This window comes from Haplochromis burtoni, unplaced genomic scaffold (assembly GCF_018398535.1).
Source record: "Haplochromis burtoni strain Fernald_Lab_line unplaced genomic scaffold, NCSU_Asbu1 Contig_706, whole genome shotgun sequence".
Classification (NCBI taxonomy): Eukaryota; Metazoa; Chordata; class Actinopteri; order Cichliformes; family Cichlidae; genus Haplochromis; species Haplochromis burtoni.
This window is the reverse complement of record NW_024583067.1, coordinates 187,009-193,979: the sequence shown is the minus strand read 5'-3', so window position 1 is coordinate 193,979 and position 6,971 is coordinate 187,009. Positions and strand designations below refer to the sequence as shown.

The window sequence follows — 6,971 nt, the reverse complement described above, 5'->3', positions numbered from 1 at the left end:
CCCAGGTTTTAGGTGCCAAGTTTATAACTGTTTCTGGTGGATGAAATGTTTTTTGTTTTTTTTAAAAATAGCAATACTTAAAAAAACAAAGGACAAAACTCCTTTCCTATTTTGAAGTTGTATATATACTTTATCTTCATTTCCATATTTTGTGTTTTGTTCTCTATGAACTCATTTTCTCTTCTCTTTCCACTCAGTCCCAGCCAGTCGGGGCAAATGGCTCCCTCTCTGAGCCTGGTTCTGTTACTTTCTGTTAAGAGGTTCCTTCACACCATCGCCTTCCCACAGTAATAGGATCTAATTGTCTCTTTATCTTCTAGTGTAACGTACCTTAAAGTGACTATTGTGATTTTATTTATTATAGACATAATGAATTGATATCGGAGAACCGGCATCTAGTTGTAACTACGACTTGTGTCCGCTAGGTGGCGTCTTTTCTCCATCTCTGCTGCTTTAACTTCGGAAACCCCTCTACCTGTGCAGTATTCTCTTAGCTTATTAACCTTATGTGTGACAGCACCAGTCGGGCTTCTTTTCTTCTCTTCTATGATGTGACTGACATCATTTCAGTTTGGTCCAGGATCGTGCAGTCCCTGCACAAGTCTGTCACTGGTTCTGTTAGGGGGAGCTTGACATGAAACTCTCATCAGCTTCGTGTGACGAGCACGAGAGCCGCCAGTGTTTTCTGTGACGTAGGCCAGCCGCACACTGCACTTTGGAGAGCTGCGAGAGGCGAAGAAAAGCATGCGCTTCTCTCTTGTGGACGCAACCGGCTGCTCTTATAAGGTCCATTCTCTGAATTGTCGGACACTTTGATATGAGACCAATCAGGACTGGAGAGGGAGGGTCCTGGGATTTTCCCGTGTGAGTCGAACCTACACTTGCAGGCGATCAGGGTTGATATTAACCTGAAGACATGACAATTTCTCTGACAGAACTATGATCAGCGCTGATCTCTAACTAAAGACACGGAGGAAAAGGTGAATTTTCACATCACTTTTTTTGTTTGCGGATGCTGGATCGAAACTCAGTGAAGGAATTTGACTGAACAGGTTTAATGTGATGTTACTAACTGCTGGAGACACAAGACAACTGGCTGACTTGCGAAGCTGACGAAAAAACCTCTTCTTACTAGGATAAAAAAGATTCCTGAAGATTTACCGGTGATATTTGGCAGGTAAATTTTAATTACATTTAAATTTTCTGTAAATGTAGCTAAAGTATGTCGCATGTAATTGATAACGTTTTTGTGATCTATGGGAACATGTTGGAGCTTCGGATTCTGCAGTCAATAATCAGTTAATCATTTAGTAGCAGTTTACAAAGCTGCCAGTTTGCTTCTCAAGCTGTTTGTATGTTTCAATTAAAAATAGATTTTGGGACTGTAGCTAGTTCTGAATGCATTTGACTCAATCGTGCACATGAGCCCACAGTGTACAGTGCTGGCACGCTTTTACGCCCCCCCGCCACCACCCCTCCTTTTTTATGGATGCGTCTTGGTGACTTCGTGCGCATACCTGAAAAATGCTTGCGTGTTCTGCATGTTCCCACTGGGAAAATGTTCAGGCACGTGTGAGTACGCTCAGCTTAAGAATCTACACTGTACTTAGGATGAAAGGTGTTTGCTCCCTATTATGATGAGTTTGCGTGTGCAAGGCTCACTAAGTGTGTGTCTTAATGGCAAAGAGGCGTAGAAAAAGGAGCAAATAAATAAAATAAATAAATAAATAAAGCAGAATTAACTGAAGGAAAGGATAAAAAGAAGTCGGTGAGCTGCACAGAAACAAAGTGCAGCTCACAGAGACAATGCGTATGTATATATATATATATATATGTTTTTTTTTCTTTTTTTCCACTGTGCAGCATCCAATAAGAAGTTGCTGGTTTTATCTATTTACCTGGAATCTACTGCCATCATCATCATCACCCATCATCTAGTTCTGATGGATACAGCAAAGTTCATAAGGCAGGTAGAAACTCGCAGTTCAACCATTGTTTAGATACACTTATAGCCAGGTGTATGTATGAACTTGAACAGACTTTGGTATATGAGGAAGGAAGGGTTGTTGCAATACTGGGATCTCCAGCTCAATTTTGATCCCTGGGGAAAACGGTAAAGAGGCATATTTAAAAAAAAAAAAAAAAAAAAGAAGCTGAAAGCAATACAAAAATAATAATGAGGATGATGATGATGATGATGATGATGATAATGATAATAATAATAATAAATCTGTCACAACACTATTTTAAAGGTGACTGGTGTAGACCAGAAATATGTTAAGAAACTAGTAAAGTGTGTATATTATATATATATATAATTTTTAATTCAGTTATTATAGTGCCAATAAACAAACCAAAAAACAAACCAAAACAAACAAAATAAAAACCACTCTCGGACTAATAAAGGCTTTCTTATTTTATTATTATTATTATTATTTTTGTTTTTCAGTGGTTGCCACAGCAGATGAGCGCTTGATTTATCAAAGATTTTATGCTGGATAGGCTTCCTGACACAGTCCCCCCAATTATTCAGGCTTGGCACTGGCATTAAGAGTACATTAGCTTGTGTTCCCTGAGTTTGTGGCTACATGGTAACCTCTAATAGTTAAGCGGCTAACATTAATTTGTATCCTGGCCAGGTAAACATTTATAACAACTGTTAAGAACTTCTTGTTCAAACAGGAGCTTTACTGACTTCTCAAAATTCCTTCTAAAGTGTTGTTCATAATTGTGAATGCCAACTACTGTTAGTGAGAGGAGGTGCTGTGTGCCTGATTGTCTACACAGTGTTGTATTTGTCTCACCTGGAGGAAGCAAAGACAGCACTATTAGTATTGATTGTGTTATGAAAAAGTATCTAATCTGATATCTGTTAAATTTTAATACTGGCTCCCAAATGGAATACTAGTTGTTTCATCTGGAGAAGGTGAAGACTACTCAGTGTTGCTTATCTTTGTATACGCACTTGTCTTATTTGTAGGTTTATCCCCCAGAAAGAAATCTGCTGGCCTCTCAGCTTGCCTAGGTCCAGTTATTGTTAACCAGAGACAGATGGATAAAACGGAGTTAGCTACAAGCAGAGGTGGGTAGTAAGAGCTACGTTTACTCCGTTACATTTACTTGAGTAAGTTTTTTAAAAAAAATATACTTTTTAAGTACCTTTTTTGCACGATACTTTTTACTTTTACTTGAGTACAATTATGAAGAAGAAACGGTACTTTTACTCTGCTACATTTGCAAAATTCGACTCGTTACTTTAAAAAAAAATTAGTTTAACACATTAGATAACATGCCGTCAGTGGAGTTTCCGGTAATTTTTTCACCAATAAGATGTGGCCATGTCGGTGTCTTCAGTGAGAGCCAAAACAACAACTTTTCAGCATGAAACAACTCAATTCGTGTAACCTGAGGAAATGGTAAGTTTTCTCTAAATATCTTTTTAGCTGTGGTTAGCTGGATGTCAGTCTTATGTTACAGCAGCTGTGTCGAGCTTGAGCTGGCAGTAGTGATGTTCAATACTCGAGAATCACTTTACTGACTCGTGAATCATGATTCACAAGCCCAACTGACTCACTGACTCATCCCTGTTTCTGTTAGCAAACTAATTTGCTTAGTAGAAATATATCTAGCTTATAATTAAAGTTGGGGGGGGGAAACAACAGCCAGTTTCTTAACAAAAGTATTTCTGCTCTGAACTGGAAGAAAAAACCCTGAGTAGAAGCTCACATCAAGAAAATAGCTCCTCGGTTCACAGTAGCATCGCTCTGCTAACATGCTAACAGCACATTTGAGCTACTCACCCCCTCCCTCCTGTGCTGAATCATAGAGCGAACGAATCACTCACTCACTCACTCACCCCCTCCCTCCTGGCTCACAGCTTCTTCTTGGTTGGCAACCAATGTTAAGGCGCATTACCGCCCCCTGGCTCACAGCTCAGTGGACATTTAGATGAGAAAATATATATGTAACACATTTAAGGAAAATACTAATAAAATAAAAATAAACAAAATAAATGTTTATTAAGCAATTTTGATAGGAAATTGCTTAATTTTAGAAATGTTTTTGGTCTTTTTTGCTCTATAAAATAGTTGGGTTTGTTTTTTGAATCATTCATATTAGCAGTGGGATTTACATGAAAAGAGAAACAAATTAAGTTTGAGTGAAAATGTACATTTTTTGCACTCTCTGGTCGACTGACTCAGTGAATCAAATGACTCCAAAATTCGATTCACTTTGGTGAGTGACTCATTAAAACTCGATTCAGTAAAAATAATCAAATTTACCATCACTAGCTGGCAGTCATATTTTCGGCGCTAAGTTGTAGTGAGATAAGTTTGTGGGTGTTTTGTGCAGCCTCGGCTGTCCTTTTAACTGCTCGCTTGTTAGTTAGCGTGAGCTATAAGGTAACAGGTAGCCTGGTTAATGACCCTGGAGTTCAACGCACATGCAAACAGCTCGTGTCTACTGCTTTAACTGTTAAAACAGAAGGCAATACTGCGGCTGACAGGGTTTATTATGTCAAATAGCAGCTTGTTTAGTTTAAACAGTCTGCAGCTGGGTGGCAGCTCTCCGCTTACGTACTCGGATGAGCTTGCCTTATCCTACAAGTTGTGGGTTGCACGACTGAAAAATCGGCTCAAAATCGGCCAAAAATCGCACAGTGTATGGCCAGCTTTTGGAGGCTAGCTCCAAGCAAACATCTGCAGCTTGGCAGTGTATACAGCACTATAATGACCAGACCTAATTCTTTTGAAAACCTTACATCTTTCCACAGGTCTCCACTTCATCAGACATCACCTAGACACAGAGCTGGATGAGGCCAGCACAAACAGCAGCCTAACCGACTAAGATGATGGATCCATGGGGTCAGGAAAGCCAGAAGCAGAGGAACTGGAGAGGTACCTTTCATATCCATTCACTGGAGGTATGGATGTATTGCATGGCTTTCCTCAGATCAAGAAGCTGTCGATCAAAGTCAATACAGCTCTTCCTGCATCTGCAGCCTGTGAGAGACTTTTTAGTCATACAGGACTCCTGTTCACTGCCAAACGGTCACAGCTTCACAGCAAGAACCTTGAGAGCCAACTGCTGCTGAAGCTGAATCACCATTTCACTGACTGAAGAAACAATTTACAGTAAAGTGAGCCATACACATATGTACATCCACATAGTGGAAATTTGTATTTGTCTTTTATAATTAGTTTTTCTCTGATTTCAGTATTTGTGAGTGTAGTTTTTACATTTTTACATATTACATTGTGTTAATCCACTGTCTATACTTCAGGGTATTTTAGTATACAAAGAACATTTTATAGTTTTGTTAGAATGTCTATTCCTGTGGAATTTTAGCACAGGTGTGTGTGTGTGTGTGTGTGTGTGTGTGTTTGTTTCCTGCTGTCCGCCTTGGGAATAAACTTTTCCTGATTATATCTGTTGCATCTCTGTGTCATTTGTTTCTGATTTACTTAATCCATCCTTATATTTAAAAGAACCACCCCTAGTATGACATTTTGGCGCATCAGCTGTAGCCTGTTATGTTGAAGTTGCCTCGTTCTAATGTTTTCGCTGAGGCTGCTGTAAATGCGAATATATTTACTGTGTGTTTTGCTTGAAAAAGATTTACGTTGTGAAAAACTGAAATCGTGAAATTAGAATTGTTGTGCCTTATTTTGTGGATCTTTTTACATATATTCCTTTTGAAAATACTAAAATTTGTATATTTATTTATTTTTGTTTGTCTGATAGCATTTATTTATAAAATAAATCGGACATTTCAAACAGTTACTCGCTACTTACTCAGTACTTGAGTAGTAGTACTTTTTTACTCTTACTCGAGTAGCTTTTTTGACGACTACTTTTCACTTTTACTTGAGTAATAATATTTTAAAGTAATGATACTCTTACTTGAGTACAATTTTTGGATACTTGACCCACCTCTGGCTACAAGTAAGTAAGAAACAAGCAAATTTTAGTGGCAATTGCAACCTTGGCCAAAAGATGGCAGTAATGTACAGGATGGATACAAACAGAAGTAGCTTTATGCCAGCGTTGTCTGTGATGAAAGAAGAGAGACTGCTTTACTTTAGTAAATTTTAATTCATGTATATTTTTAGATATGACAGGGAAAGCACTGCTGGCCTTGCTTGTCCTGACGGAATGCCACTAGTTTTAATATTTTCTAATGTATGATGACAATCTGGAGACCAGGTGAACTTTTTGGGGGCACTTAACCATTGAGTGGAGCAACAGGGGAAAGGTTTTTGCAGAAATGTCTATAATAACCCACCATCCCCCAGAAGTGCTGCAACTCAAACCTGGATGAAGGCGACGGGAAAATAAGAATAGCTTGATGGGTTTCTTTGTCCACTACCCACTACCCACTATTTTACACATGTACACCACCGTAGCTCCCCAAAACTCACACTGCACAAATTTATGGTCAGATTTGCATCTGCCACTCTCTCAAACACTACTCGGCTGTTCAACATGCTCAAACCCACAAAATCACCATATCATCTATATATGTTTCACAGCCTGGCACCCTAGTCTGTCATGGTTCTGGGTCGGTGACCCTGTGTTTTTGATTTTTGTACTCTTATTTTTGATATTATGAATTATGACAGTTTGTGTTTTGGTTTCCCAGTGTTTATTCGGTGCTCCCTCTGTTTTCCATCATCTCTGCCTGTGTATGCCTGTGTATCCCCTGTAATGTAGTCAGGTCTCTGTGTTAAGCCCGTGTCTCTTAGTCTGTCTTTGTGTTTGTGTTTCCTGTTTTATTTTGATAGTCCACGTCTGATCTCAGTGTGTGCAGTTATGCTTCCTTGTTTCGTCAGTCCTGATTTCCCCCAGCTGTGCTCTCCTTCTGTGTCTCATTCCCCTCGTTACTTCCCAGGTCGTGTCCAAATTCATGGGCTGCATCCTCCTGAGGACCCAGCCTTCGCGGTCTACGTGGGCCGGGTCCTCAGAAGGTC

General features: G+C 39.3%; 1 protein-coding gene across 4 annotated transcripts in view; it reads left to right on the top strand.

Moving 5' to 3' along the window:
* The first annotated feature begins 493 nt into the window (after positions 1–493).
* Positions 494–6,971, top strand: part of LOC102312819 (metabotropic glutamate receptor 8) — a 139,116-nt gene continuing 132,638 nt past the window's right edge. For 2 of the 4 annotated variants that reach the window (XM_005949909.3, XM_042215373.1), the window contains exon 1: positions 494–1,177. The gene's annotated coding sequence lies outside the window, so the exon portion shown is untranslated. Of the gene's footprint in view, positions 1,178–2,980; positions 3,083–6,971 lie in introns of all 4 variants that reach the window. The other 2 variants (XM_005949908.3, XM_042215374.1) reach the window with 2 other exon arrangements.